Here is a 13,957-nt window from a genome sequence, read left to right as displayed (position 1 = left end):
TATTCTGCTCACTCACTCTGAACTTCCAGCACTCACTTCTCTCAGATCCAACCAACTAATTCTGCTAACAAGGATGGTACTGTTGTCATCTTCTTCACAGCCTTCAACACGTCATTGATGACGATGAACATCGTGCCAAGGTCATCCCCACACCCCCACTACTTGCCTTCAAACAACCGCGCAACCTCAAACAACAAGTGACATCGAAACAAACCTGTTGGACTTTAACCTGGTGTTGTAAGACTTCGTACTGTGCTCACCCCAGTCCAACGCCGGCATCTCCACATCAAACCTCAAACAAACCATTGTTTGCAGCAAACTACCCAGTCTTCAGAACAGTGACCACGACACCACACAACCCTGCCATGGCAATCTCTGCAAGACGTGCCAGATCATCGACATGGATACCACTATTACACGTGAGAACACCACCCACCAGGTACGCGGTACATACTCGTGCGACTCGGCCAATGTTGTCTACCTCATACGCTGCAAGAAAGGATGTCCCGAAGCGTGGTACATTGGCGAGACCATGCAGACGCTGCGACAACGAATGAACGGACATCGCGCAACAATCACCAGGCAGGAATGTTCCCTTCCAGTCGGGGAACACTTCAGCAGTCAAGGGCATTCAGCCTCTGATCTCCGGGTAAGCGTTCTCCAAGGCAGCCTTCAGGACGCGCGACAACGCAGAATCGCCGAGCAGAAACTTATAGCCAAGTTCCGCACACATGAGTGCGGCCTCAACCGGGACCTGCGATTCATGTCGCATTACATTCATCCCCCACCATCTGGCCTGCGAAATCCTACCAACTGTCCTGGCTTGATACAATTCACACCTCTTTAACCTGGGGTTACCCCATCTCTGGATCTGTAAAGATTTAATCACCTGCTAATGGTCGCATTCCAAGCATTGTTTGGCATCTTTGAATTTGTCTATATATGTGTTTCTGGAACATACCTCTTCATTCACCTGAGGAAGGAGCGGCACTCCGAAAGCTAGTGACATCGAAACAAACCTGTTGGACTTTAACCTGGTGTTGTAAGACTTCGTACTGTGCTCACCCCAGTCCAACGCCGGCATCTCCACATCATTTTCTCTTCACGATGGATGGCCAATCCCTTTAAACATATCCATCCCCCACCAAAAAACCCAGAGGGTGTTCCACTTCTTCCTTGAATGATAGTTGTAAGTCCCCATCCAACACCAGCTTCCTACACCTGGCTGAACTGGTTCATATATTTAACAGTTTATTTGACAATTGTTTTCTTCTTCCAAACAAAAGGTGTTGCTAAGGGCACCAAATGGAGCAGAGCAATGCCCACCTTTTCTTGGGATATGTAAAAAGTGGTACGTTCCTTGTTCCTGTTTTACTCAGGTCCCCACTCTAGCCTCTTTTTCCGATAAATTAATGACTATAACTGAAGCAGTTCTCTGCTCTCATGCCAAACTGAACGTTTTGTCAATTTTGCTTCCAATTGCCAAACTTCCTTTGCCTTCATATAGTCCACTTACAACTTTTCCCTTCCTAGACTTCTCTAGCTCCAATTCTGGGAATAGATTATCGATCGAGATCTCTATAAGATGACTAACACTTTCAGCTACATTGGCTACACTTCCTCCCATGCACTTCTGAACTCTATTCCAAACTCCAAATTTTTCCATCTCATCTATTTGATGAAGCCACCTTCCATGTCAGTGCTTTTGTTGCATCTTCCTTTTCATCCACCAAAGACTCTCCTTCACAATTGCTGGCATGGCCCAATCGTGTCTGTCCTCTGTAATGTAATTACAAATAATGTAATAAATGGTACAGCTCAGCACCAAAAAAAAGCCTCATATATATGGATATAGAGGGGAACAGAAGAACAGCAATATCATTGTCTCAGTATGATCATTAGACTCAATTTGGTGCCTCTGCACGTGCCACCAGAGAACAAGGGAGGGAAGGATAAAGCCATGAAAGCATGGTGAAATGGTGCACACCTTCCTATGAGGAGATTTCTCGCAACGACCACAATAGTTCAGGATACATTTTTCATGCTATGTTCAGGTGTGCAACAGAACATACCTCCTTACTCCAGCAACATTAGAGGCTATAATAAAATACTGTAACGCATCTCCTCCAGATGTCAGACTCATGTACACCCCTGCAGGAGCCAATCACAGATTCAACCCCACCATAACAAAAACAGAAAATACAAAAAAAAATGTGGGGATCGCAGTTCTAACAGGATGTTTTACATATACCACACAACGCCACATAATCACAAGCTCAGGCACAGTACAGAATGATCATTCTTCCACATATTTTTTGCAGAGAGGACCAGCAGCTATAAACTCAGATTATGGCCAGTGTAGTCAGTGCTTCCCAACATATTAAACAAAACAGGATAAAAAAGAGCTGCAAATGTTCAGCTCAGTGCAAGACCAACGGGCAGGGCCTCCACCCAATCCCGGGTCTCAAAGACGGGATACAATATGCTCCATCGAACGTTCTGTCAACGATACTTTGCAGTTCAAAGAGAGCATTACAAACCTGCATGATCAAGCAGAGATCATCATCCAAAACATCATTCGTAATGGTGTTCATTATCCCGTGCATACAGCACTGCCGAGGCATAGGCCCGCTCACCATCAAAACCTCCACAGCAAGCTGGTCTCACCCCAGCCATATCCGACCGTCCCAATCAAATGAGAATTATTTTTAATTAACTCAGCTCTTCACCACCAAACTCCAGCCAGGATCATCCAGGGGCATAGCGCAGGACACGTATCCCCAATAAAGAGATAATTATGTAACGTGCATTAGGGTAAAATAAAGGATCAAGGAGAGTGGAACCAGACATCCAGTGGCAGTCATTTTTTTTTTTTTTTTTTTTTTTTTTTAATAAATGTTTTATTGAAAATTTTTTCCCAAACAACAATTTTTCCCCTCTTACAAAGCAAACGCAACAATAACAATACAGAAATTTTAAACAATACACAAGTAACAAAACCCCTTTATCTTTGACCTAAACTAAACCCCCCCTCCCCCCCCCCCCCTCCCCCTGGGTTGCTGCTGCTGGTCATCTGTCTTCCCTCTAACGTTCCCCTAGGTAGTCGAGAAATGGCTGCCACCGCCTGGTGAACCCTTGAGCCGATCCTCTCAGGGCAAACTTTATCTGCTCCAGTTTAATGAACCCCGCCATATCATTTACCCAGGCCTCCAGTCCGGGGGGTTTCGCCTCCTTCCACATGAGTAGGATCCTGCGCCGGGCTACTAGGGACGCAAAGGCCACAACGTCGGCCTCTTTCGCCTCCTGCACTCCCGACTCTTCCGCAACTCCAAATAGAGCTAACCCCCAGCCTGGTTTGACCCGGGCCCTCACCACCCGCGAAATCACTCCCGTCACTCCCTTCCAATACCCTTCCAGTGCCGGGCATGCCCAAAACATATGTGCGTGGTTTGCCGGGCTCCCGCCACACCTCCCACATTTGTCCTCCACTCCAAAGAACCTGCTCAATCTTGCTCCCGTTATGTGTGCTCTATGTAGCACCTTAAATTGAATCAGGCTAAGCCTGGCGCATGAGGAAGAGGAATTTACCCTGCTTAGGGCATATCCAGTGGCAGTCATAAGTTGATCGGTCACACACAAGGTGGTTCCTGCTTGGGGGCTTCGGTTCTGGCCATCTTTGCCTGGTTAATGGGCTTGGAGAAGTGCAGAATAAGTGGAAGTTAGTTTCTCCCCCAAAGTGGAATATCGACAGGCTACAGCAACCCGGCAAGAGTGACGTAAAGCCTTGGCTCAGGAGGTGGAGGATCCACGTGGAGCAGCACCTGAAAGAATGGCGGAATTGGGTGCGTTGTCATCACCTACCCCACTGCCTGTGTGGCAGTTGATGGATTTTATCAAGGGGAGTTTCGACATCATCAGAAATAGATGCATGAGGTCTGTTCCAGGGCGATTGAGGGAGCAGTAGTGGCGCTGCGTGGGACCTTGGAGCGGTGGAGTCTCAAGGTGCGATTTTCCGAAAAGTGGAAATGGCGATGTCGGACGACAGTGATCAGATCGTGTCGTTGGAGGCAAAGGTGACGATGCTGGGGAGAGGCCTGTAAGGTGCTGAGGGATGAATTGGGAGAAGCAGAGTGGGAGCGGGAGCGGGAGCGGGGGGGGGGGAAGAGTAGTTTGGGTGGGGTCCTTTGTGTGGGAGTTGCCATGCTAGCAGTAGATGCTCGTAAATGGAAGCAGTGTGTGAGAGGGGGATGCAGCGGGTAGCCAGAGATTTGGAGGGAGGGTAGAGGGGAATGCACTGGTGACGCAGATGATTTTTTTGGTTGGGTTTAGGAGAGGATGGAGGGACGGCCATTTTGCGTGGGCCCAGACTGTGGAGGAACTTGGGCGAGATTGGAGTTAAGTGGTGATGACGGACATTTTGCGGGGGGGGGGGGTCAGAAATCCCCAGTGAGCATAGTAACATGGAACATGCAGGGGCTGAACAATCTGGTTAAACGGTCCCAGGGGTTCCGTAAGACCATGGAAACACTCGCCCAACATGGGGCTCGAACCCACGACCCTGAGAGTAAGAGTCTCATGCTCTACCGACTGAGCTAGCCGGTTTGCATACTTAAAAGGTTTGAAGGCAGATGTGGTCAATCCTCAGAAGACACATCTGCGGGTGAAGGATCAGGCATGGACATGAAAGGGATGTGTGGGGAAAACGTTACACTCCAATTTGTTTCCAATTCGAGGGGAGTTGCGATCCTGTTCAGTAAAAGGGTGGTGGTATTTGTGGTGGCCAGGGAGATCTGGGACCCGGGAGAAGGGGTTTGTGATGGTGAATGGGGTCTTGGCGGGCATGTTGGTACTTTTAGTAAATATCTATACACCCAACTGGGACAACGCAGACTTTGTCAAGATGTTAGCATTTATCCTGGACTTGGATTCACATCAGCTAATTTTAATTGCGTGTTGGACCCCAGGATGGATACGTCAAGTCCCAATAGCCAGGTCGGATATGGCAAAGGAGCATGAGGTTTTTATGGACCAGATGGGGGGTGGTGTTGGGGGCTTAGGCACCAGGGAGAGATAGCATTTTCCTTCTTCTCCCATGTACATTAGGTATACTCCCGCATTGATTGGCATAGTGGTGCAGTGGTTAACACTGCTGCCTCACGGCACTGAGGACCCGGAGTCGATCCCGGCCTCGGGTCACTGTCCGTGTGGTGTGCACACATTCTCCCCGTGTCTTCGTGGTTTTTGCCCCCATAACCCAAAATATGTGCAGGCTAGGTGAATTGGCCACGCTAAATCGTCCCTTAATTGGAAAACAATAATTGGATACTCTACTTTAAAAAAATTTCAAAGGTATACTCCCGCATTGATTTTTTGTGGTGGGGAAACCTTGGGGATTGTGGGGGCGGAATACGCAGCAATGGTTGGAAATTAATTTTTTGCAGAGCGGACAGCTGTATTACTATTGGGTGGCTAATGTGGCGAAGGTGAGATGGTGGTGGGGGTCGGAATGGGTGCAGGTGGAGGAGGCCTCCTGTGTGGGGAGCATGCTTAATGGTCCTGGCAACGGCCCCCATTTCGTTCTCCCCGGGTTGGTATTATTTATTTATTTTTTTAAATATATTTTATTCAAGATTTTTTGGCGAAACATAACAGTACATGGTTTTTCTTTTAAACAACAATAAAGCAATATAAATAACAGTGGCCAGTTTTAAACAAGTAAATAAATAATATATAAACAGAAACAAAAACAAAACTAAATGGCAACTGCCTTGTCAAAAATAGTTACTCTCCAAAAATACAATCCAACAGTCCAATATACATTACCTATAGCAAATGTCTATAAATATACAATGACATCCCTAAGAGCCCACCCGGATCCTCCCCCCCTGGGTTGCTGCTGTTGTCTTTCTTTCTTTTCATTCCCTCTATCGTTCTGTGAGGTAGTTGACGAACGGTTGCCACCGCCTGGTGAACCCTTGAGCCGAACCCCTTAATACGAACTTGATCCGTTCTAACTTTATAAACCCTGCCATGTCGTTTATCCAGGTCTCCACGCCCGGGGGTTTGGCTTCCTTCCACATAAGCAATATCCTGCGCCGGGCTACTAGGGACGCAAAGGCCAAAACATCAGCCTCTCTCGCCTCCTGCACTCCCGGCTCTTCTGCAACCCCGAATATAGCCAACCCCCAGCTTGGCTCGACCCGGACCCTTCCTCAGCGGTAAATTCTCTATTTCCCTGCTCTGCTCCCCCGGATGCACCACAAACAACTCACTTTTCCCCATGTTCAATTTATACCCCGAAAAATCCCCAAACTCCCCAAGTATCCGCATTATCTCTGGCATCCCCTCCACCGGGTCCGCCACATACAACAACAAATCATCCGCATACAGAGATACCCGGTGTTCTTCTCCTCCCCTAAACACTCCCCTCCACTTCCTGGAACCCTTCAGTGCCATGGCCAGGGGCTCAATCGCCAGTGCAAACAATAACGGGGACAGGGGACATCCCTGCCTCGTCCCTCCATAAAGCCGGAAATAATCAGACCCCCGTCCATTCGTAACCACACTCGCCATCGGTGCCCTATACAGCAGCTGTACCCATCCGATATATCCATCTCCGAAGCCAAATCTCCTCAGCACCTCCCACAGATAATCCCACTCCACTCTATCAAATGCTTTCTCGGCATCCATCGCCACCACTATCTCCGCTTCCCCCTCCGGCGGGGGCATCATCATTACCCCTAGCAACCTCCGTATGTTCGTGTTCAGCTGTCTCCCCTTCACAAACCCAGTCTGGTCCTCATGTACCACCCCCGGGACACAGTCCTCTATCCTCGTCGCCATTACATTGGCCAGAATCTTAGCATCCACATTTAAAAGAGAAATGGGCCTAGGACCCGCATTGCAGCGGGTATTTTTCCTTCTTTAGGAGGAGCGATATCTTTGCCTCTGACATAGTCGGGGCAACTGCCCCCTTTCCCTAGCCTCATTAAAGGTTCTCGTCAGAAGCGGGGCTAGCAAGTCCATATACTTCCTATAAAATTCCACCGGGAATCCGTCTGGTCCCGGGGCCTTCCCCGCCTGCATGCTCCCAATCCCTTTCACTACCTCCTCCATCTCAATCTGTGCTCCCAGTCCCGCCCTCTCCTGCTCCTCCACCTTAGGGAATTCCAGCTGATCCAGAAAGCACATCATTCTCTCCTTCCCTTCCGGGGGCTGAGCTTTATATAATCTTTCGTAGAATACCTTGAACACCCCATTTACTCTCTCCGCTCCCCGCTCCATCTCTCCCTCCTCGTCTCTCACCCCCCCCATCTCCCTCGCTGCTCCCCTCTTCCTCAGTTGGTGGGCCAACAACCGTCTTGCCTTCTCCCCATATTCATACTGTACACCTTGTGCCTTCCTCCATTGTGCCTCTGCATTACCCGTAGTCAACAAGTCAAATTCTACATGTAGCCTTTGCCTTTCCCTGTACAGTCCCTCCTCCGGTGCCTCCGCATATTGTCTGTCCACCCTCAAAAGTTCTTTCAGCAACCGCTCCCTTTCCCTACCCTCCTGCTTTCCTTTATGTGCCCTAATAGATATCAGCTCCCCTCTAACCACTGCCTTCAACGCCTCCCAGACCACTCCCACCTGAATCTCCCCAGTGTCGTTAAGCTCCAAGTACCTTTCAATACACCCCCTCACCCTTAAACATATCCCTTCATCTGCCAATAGTCCCATGTCCATTCTCCAGGGCGGGTGCTGTTCTTTTTCCTCCCCTATCTCCAGGTCCACCCAATATGGAGCGTGGTCCGAGATAGCTAATGCCGTGTACTCCGTCCCTGTCACCTTCGGGATCAGCGCCCTTCCCAATACAAAAAAGTCTATCCGTGAATATACTTTATGGACATAGGAGAAAAACGAGAACTCCTTACTCCTAGGCCTGCTAAATCTCCAGGGGTCTACTCCTCCCATCTGCTCCATAAAGTCCTTGAGCACCCTAGCTGCAGCCGGCCTCCTCCCGATCCTGGACCTCGATCTGTCCAGCCCTGGGTCCAGCACCGTATTAAAGTCTCCCCCCATTACCAACTTTCCCACCTCTAGGTCCGGGATACGTCCCAACATTCGCCGCATAAAATTGGCATCATCCCAGTTCGGGGCATATACGTTCACTAGAACCACCGCCTCCCCTTGCAATCTGCCACTCACCATCATGTATCTACCCCTGCTATCCGCCACTATGGTCTTTGCCTCAAACAGTACCCGTTTCCCCACTAATATAGCCACCCCCCTGTTCTTTGCGTCTAACCCCGAATGAAACACCTGCCCCACCCATCCTTTGCGTAGTCTGACCTGGTCTATCAGTTTCAAATGCGTCTCCTGCAACATAACCACATCTGCCTTTAATTTCTTTAGGTGGGCGAGTACCCGTGCCCTTTTAATCGGCCCGTTCAGCCCTCTCATGTTCCACGTGATCAGCCGGGTTGGGGGGCTCTTTACCCACCCCACCTTGTCGACTAGCCATCCCCTTTTTTAATCCAGCTCCTCACCCGGTTCCCACGTAGCCGTATCTCCCCCCGACGGCGCCCTCCCGCCTCGACCACCCCACCCCGTACCAGCTCCCCTTCTCCCCAGCAGCAGCAACCCAGTTAATCCCCCCCCCCCCGCTAGATCCTTTTCTAGCGTAATTGCAACCCCATGTTGCTCCCAGAAGTCAGCAAACTCTGGCTGACCTCGGCTTCCCCCCGTGACCTCGGCCCCCACTGTGCGAGGCCCCCTCCTTCTTGCTTCCCTGTTCCCGCCATGATTACCATAGCGCGGGAACAAAGCCCGCGTTTCCCACTTGGCCCCACCCCTAATGGCCGGCGCCCACAATTCCTCATCATCCTCACCCCCCCCCCCCCCCCCCCCCCCACGACATGGAGAAGAGAGAAAAGTTACAGGGTCGCAAGATTAACAACTTGAGAAATCATCCCTTCCCCCTTTTTCCCCCCCCCCTTCAACCCACGTAATCACACCACCACTTTGTCCCAAACGTTCTTTTTCTGGCCCGCCTATTCCAGCTGCTCCTCCACAAGAAATGTCCACGCCTCTTCTGCCGTCTCAAAGTAGTGGTGCTTCCCTTGGTGTGTGACCCACAGTCTTGCCGGTTGCAGCATTCCAAATTTGACCTTCCTTTTGTGAAGCACCGCCTTGGCCCGATTGAAACTCGCCCTCCTTCTCGCCACCTCCGCACTCCAATCTTGATATACGCGGATCACCGCGTTCTCCCACCTACTGTTCCGAGTTCTCTTCGCCCATCTGAGGACCATCTCTCTGTCATTATATCGGAGAAATCTCACCACTATGCCTCGAGGTATTTCTCCAGCCCTCGGTCTTCGCGTCAAAACTCGATAAGCTCCCTCCACCTCCAATGGGCCCGTCGGGGCCTCCGATCCCATTAACGAGTGAAGCATCGTGCTCACATATGCCCCGACGTCCGCCCCCTCCGCACCTTCGGAAAGACCAAGAATCCTTAAATTCTTCCTCCTCGCATTATTCTCCAACACCTCCAGCCTTTCCACACACCTTTTATGTTGTGCCTCGTGCATCTCTGTCTTCACCACCAGGCCCTGTATTTCGTCTTCATTATCCGCGACCTTTGCCTTCACGACCCGAAGCTCCTGTTCCTGGGTCTTTTGTTCCTCCTTTAGCCCTTCAATCGCCTGTAATATTGGGGCCAGCAGCTCCTTCTTCATCTCCTTTTTAAGTTCTTCCACACAGCGCCGCAGGAACTCTTGTTGGTCAGGGCCCCATACTAGACGGCCACCTTCCGACGCCATCTTGCTTTGTGCTTGCTTTCCTTGCCGCTGCTCTAGAGGATCCTCCGCAATCTGGCCACCTTCCTCTCCTTTTTCCATCTGTGTCCAGAGGGAATTCCCTTCTGGTTTACCGCACAGTGTTTTTAGCCGTTAAAATTGCCGTTGGGCTCCTATTAAGAGCCCAAAAGTCCGTTCCACCGGGAGCTGCCGAAACGTGCGACTTAGCTGGTCATCGCCGCACCCGGAAGTCCCCGGGTTGGTATATTAACAGTCCCGCTATGGTGTCATCCCTCAAGATATGGTACCAGCTGTGGTGACACTTTGGTGCAAGGGGTATGTGGGTATTGGCCCCAATATGTGGGAATCATAGGTTTATACCAGCCAGGATAGACATGACGTAGAAGAGCTGGCATAGGGAAGGAATAGAGCGGGTAATAGACTGGTTCGTAGAGGGATGGTTCGCGAGGCTAGAGGAATTGCCGAGGGGGGATGAATTCAGGTGCATGCAGGTCCGGGATTTCGTACACAAGGAGCTTCTCTCGTTCTCTCAGCTGCCAACTACACTATTGGATAAATTGCTAACTGAGGATGAGCTGGGGGAAAGGGAGGATGGCAGACAATTATGTGTGGTTGTCGGAAATGGAGAAGGCTCCAGTGGAGGGGGGCTAGAGTGAAATTATTCACCAGGTAACTTAAACATCATCCTGTGTCAGATGAGGCTCATACAGTTTAAAGTGGTGCACAGGACCTATATGAGATGCGGGAGGGGCCTCCGAAGTATGTTCATATGTTTTGGGCATGCCCGAAGTTGGGGGATTTGGGGTATTGATTTTAGAGTCCTTGTCAGAAATTATGGAGATTAAGATGACCGCACTCTTTGGTGGCGAATGTCGGTGTTTCGGACATGCCGGAGTTGCTGGAAGATGTTGTGGCCTTCGCCTCTCTGGTTGCCCAGACGCGAATCTTATTGGGTTGGAGGCCGGCCGTGCCACCGAAGACATTAACATAGTTGGGTGATTTAGCAGACTTTCTACAATTGGAAAAGATCAAATCCGCTCTCAGAGAGTCGGAAGAGGGGTTCTACGTAAGATGGAGGCTCTTTCTGTCTCTATTTGAGGATCTGTTTGTCACCAACAGGTGTGTTTGCGGGAAGGTTGTCTGTTGCGAAGCGGGGTGTATTGTAGGGGAGAAAAAATGGGAAAATGACAAACATGTTGAAACCTGATACTTGCTTGTTGATTGTTTGTGTTATTGATTGTGTTTGGAATAAAATATATATATATTTTTTTAAAAGGGGAGCCAGAGCTCACATAAACACAGCTGCTCCCGCGCTCATATCATGTGAACCCCCCCCTACCAGCATCCAGTTTTAATCATGCTTCACCATCTTCAGTATATTACCAAAAATATCTTTCCCTACCCATCCCAGCATTCCAGAGTGTCTATTCCTCTCTTCAAGATCCCAGCACCCCTTCACCTTCCCGTGCAAGTGCAGGGGATAAAATACCTGCCCTTTCCACTGTCCAGGGTTCCAAAACACTCGTTTCAGGTGAAACAGTGATTTACTTGCACTTTCATTTGGGGATACTGTATTCACTGTTCCACTTTATGGAAAACTTCCTTTCAGTCAGCACATAATGACCCCAAGCTTCTGAACCTGCCCTTTTAATTCTTCACCCCACTCCAACTCTGACCTCTTTTGGCCCTCAGTTTCCAACACCATTCCAAAGAAACTCACCTAGACTCAAGGAACAGCACCTCAGCTTTTGATTAGGCACAATGATTTCAAATCTTAACCACTACTCTTATTTTTTTCATCCCAGAGCAGCTGCTGGTAACAATTTTGCTATTCCCATTTACAGCACCTCTAGACCTATCATTCATTTCTTTATTTGTCCCATTACAATCTCGTGATCCCTTGTAATTTGCCTTTTTGTCCTATCAGAAAATTTCCCTTTTGATTTTTCCTCCCCTCAGCTGCATTTGAATAAATCCAGTTAATATTTGCAACATTTTTCAATTCTGATGAAAGTACACATTCTGGTGAAAGGGAACATAAGTTATCGTTTCTCTCCAACAATGTTGCCAGACCTGCTACATATTGCCAACATCTTTTACTCAATTGGCAAAATAACAAGGAAATTTTTATTTTTTACACACTGGGTTACAATATCCAGGATTAGACTAACTGAAAGTATAGTGGAAGTAAATGCAGTATTAACTCTCAAAAGGGAACTGGGTAAATACTCAAAGAGGGGATTTTTTTTGCTCATCTATGGGGAAAGAAAGGCAGAATGATATTAATTGAATAGCTCTTAACTTGAGCCGGTGCAGCAATGATGATTCAAATGGCGTTCTTCTGTGCTGCATCATTCTCGGATCCCCTGATTCAGCCAATAAAATGTTAATCCTGAACTTCTAAACCTGTGTTATATGACCAAAATATTTATTCAAGTTTAATGCCCTTCTCCAGCGTTTTTTGACACTTCAATTATCTGCTGTTTCTTTTATGCATTGATCACTCCCCTTCACAGTTAGTCCACACTGCTTTGAACTCAAGGAACAAAGAAATATCGATGTTTATCAGCACTGGTCAGAACAGCCAGGCAACCTAAAGCACTTTATGGCCAATTAAGTACTTTTCAAGTGTGGTTACTGTAGCAGCAGCCAATTTGGCAAACTCCAAAGAACAACAATGCAATAATCACCAGATAATCTGTTTTCGTGATGATTATTGAAGGGTTAAATATTGTACAGAGGATAACAATATCCAGGGTTGGGCTGACAAGTGGCAAGTTACATTTGGGCCAGACAAGTGCCAGGCAATGACCATCTCATACAAGAGAGGATCTAACCACCGCCCTTTGACATTCAATGGCGCTACCATCGCTGAATCCCCCACAATCAACATCCTGGGGGTTACCATTGATCAGAAACTTACCTGGACTAGCCATTTTAATACTGTGGCTACCAGGGCAGGTCAAAGACTCGGAATCCTACGGCGAGTAACTCACCTCCTGACCCCCCCCAAAGCCTGTGCACCATCTGCAAGGCACAAGTCAGGAGTGTAATGTATTACTCTCCACTTGCCTGGATGAGTACAGCTCCCGACATTCAAGAAGCTCGACACCATCCAAGATAAGTAGCCCGCTTGATTGCTCGTCCTTCCATAAACATTCAAATCCTCCACCACCAACGAACAGTGGCAGTGGTGTACCATCTACAAGTTGCACTCCAGTAAGTCACCAAGGTTCCTTAGACAGCACCTTCCAAACCCACGATCACTATCATCTGGAAAGACGAGCAACAGATACCTGGGAACCTCACCACCTGGGTACACAAGTGGCTAGCATTGTGGCTTCACAGCGGCAGAGTCCCAGGTTCAATTCCCCGCTGGAACACTGTGCGGAGTCTGCACGTTCTCCCCTTGTCTGCGTGGGTGTCCTCCGGATGCTCCGGTTTCGTCCCAAAGTCCAAAGACGTGCAGGTTAGATGGATTGGCCATGCTAAATTGCCCTTAGTGTCCAGAAAAAAAGGTTAGGAGAGCTTATTGGGTAACGGGGATAGGGAGGAAGTGAGGGCTTAAGTGGGTCGGTGCAGACTCGATGGGCCGAATGGCCTCCTTCTGCACTGTATGTTCTATGTTCCAAGTCACTCACCACCCTGACTTGGAAATATATCGCCGTTCCTTCAGTCGCTGGGGCAACATCATGGAACTCCCTCCCCAACAGCACAATGGGTGTACCTACACTTCAAAGACTCCAGCGGTTCAAGAAGGAAACTCACCAGCACCTTCTGAAGGGCAACTAGGGATTGGCAATAAAAGCTGGCCTAACCAGCAACGCCCACATTCTGTAAATGAATTTTTTTTAAACTCCCCTGCTCTTCAAAATAGTGCCATGCGATATTCTTTAGATCCACCAAGCAGACAGATGGGGCCTTAGTTTAATGACTCATCTGACAATGCAGGACACTCCTTTAGTACTGTGCTGATCGTCAGCCCCGATTGTTGTGTTCAAGCCCTTGAGTGGCACTTGAATCCGGAACCTTATAACTCAGGTGAGAGCGTTACCCGCTGAGCCATAGCTAACACTGTAGTACATTCCAACGATGACACTGAAATTCTGTGAAAATAAGCAAATAAGTCAGGATGGCGAGTGACTTAGAGGGGAACC

At 48.9% G+C, this 13,957-nt stretch overlaps 1 protein-coding gene and 1 non-coding gene across 6 annotated transcripts in view; both read right to left on the bottom strand.

The window, feature by feature from the left end:
• LOC140393292 (metal transporter CNNM2-like) overlaps positions 1-13,957 on the bottom strand; it is a 288,505-nt gene that overhangs the window by 212,153 nt on the left and 62,395 nt on the right. The window lies entirely within an intron of this gene.
• On the bottom strand, positions 4,530-4,602 carry trnak-cuu (transfer RNA lysine (anticodon CUU)). The gene has a single exon. It is a non-coding gene; the product is annotated as a tRNA-Lys (tRNA).

This window comes from Scyliorhinus torazame, chromosome 16, assembly GCF_047496885.1.
Source record: "Scyliorhinus torazame isolate Kashiwa2021f chromosome 16, sScyTor2.1, whole genome shotgun sequence".
Classification (NCBI taxonomy): Eukaryota; Metazoa; Chordata; class Chondrichthyes; order Carcharhiniformes; family Scyliorhinidae; genus Scyliorhinus; species Scyliorhinus torazame.
The sequence above is the reverse complement of the archived record's forward strand: the minus strand, read 5'-3'. Positions and strand labels throughout refer to the sequence as shown.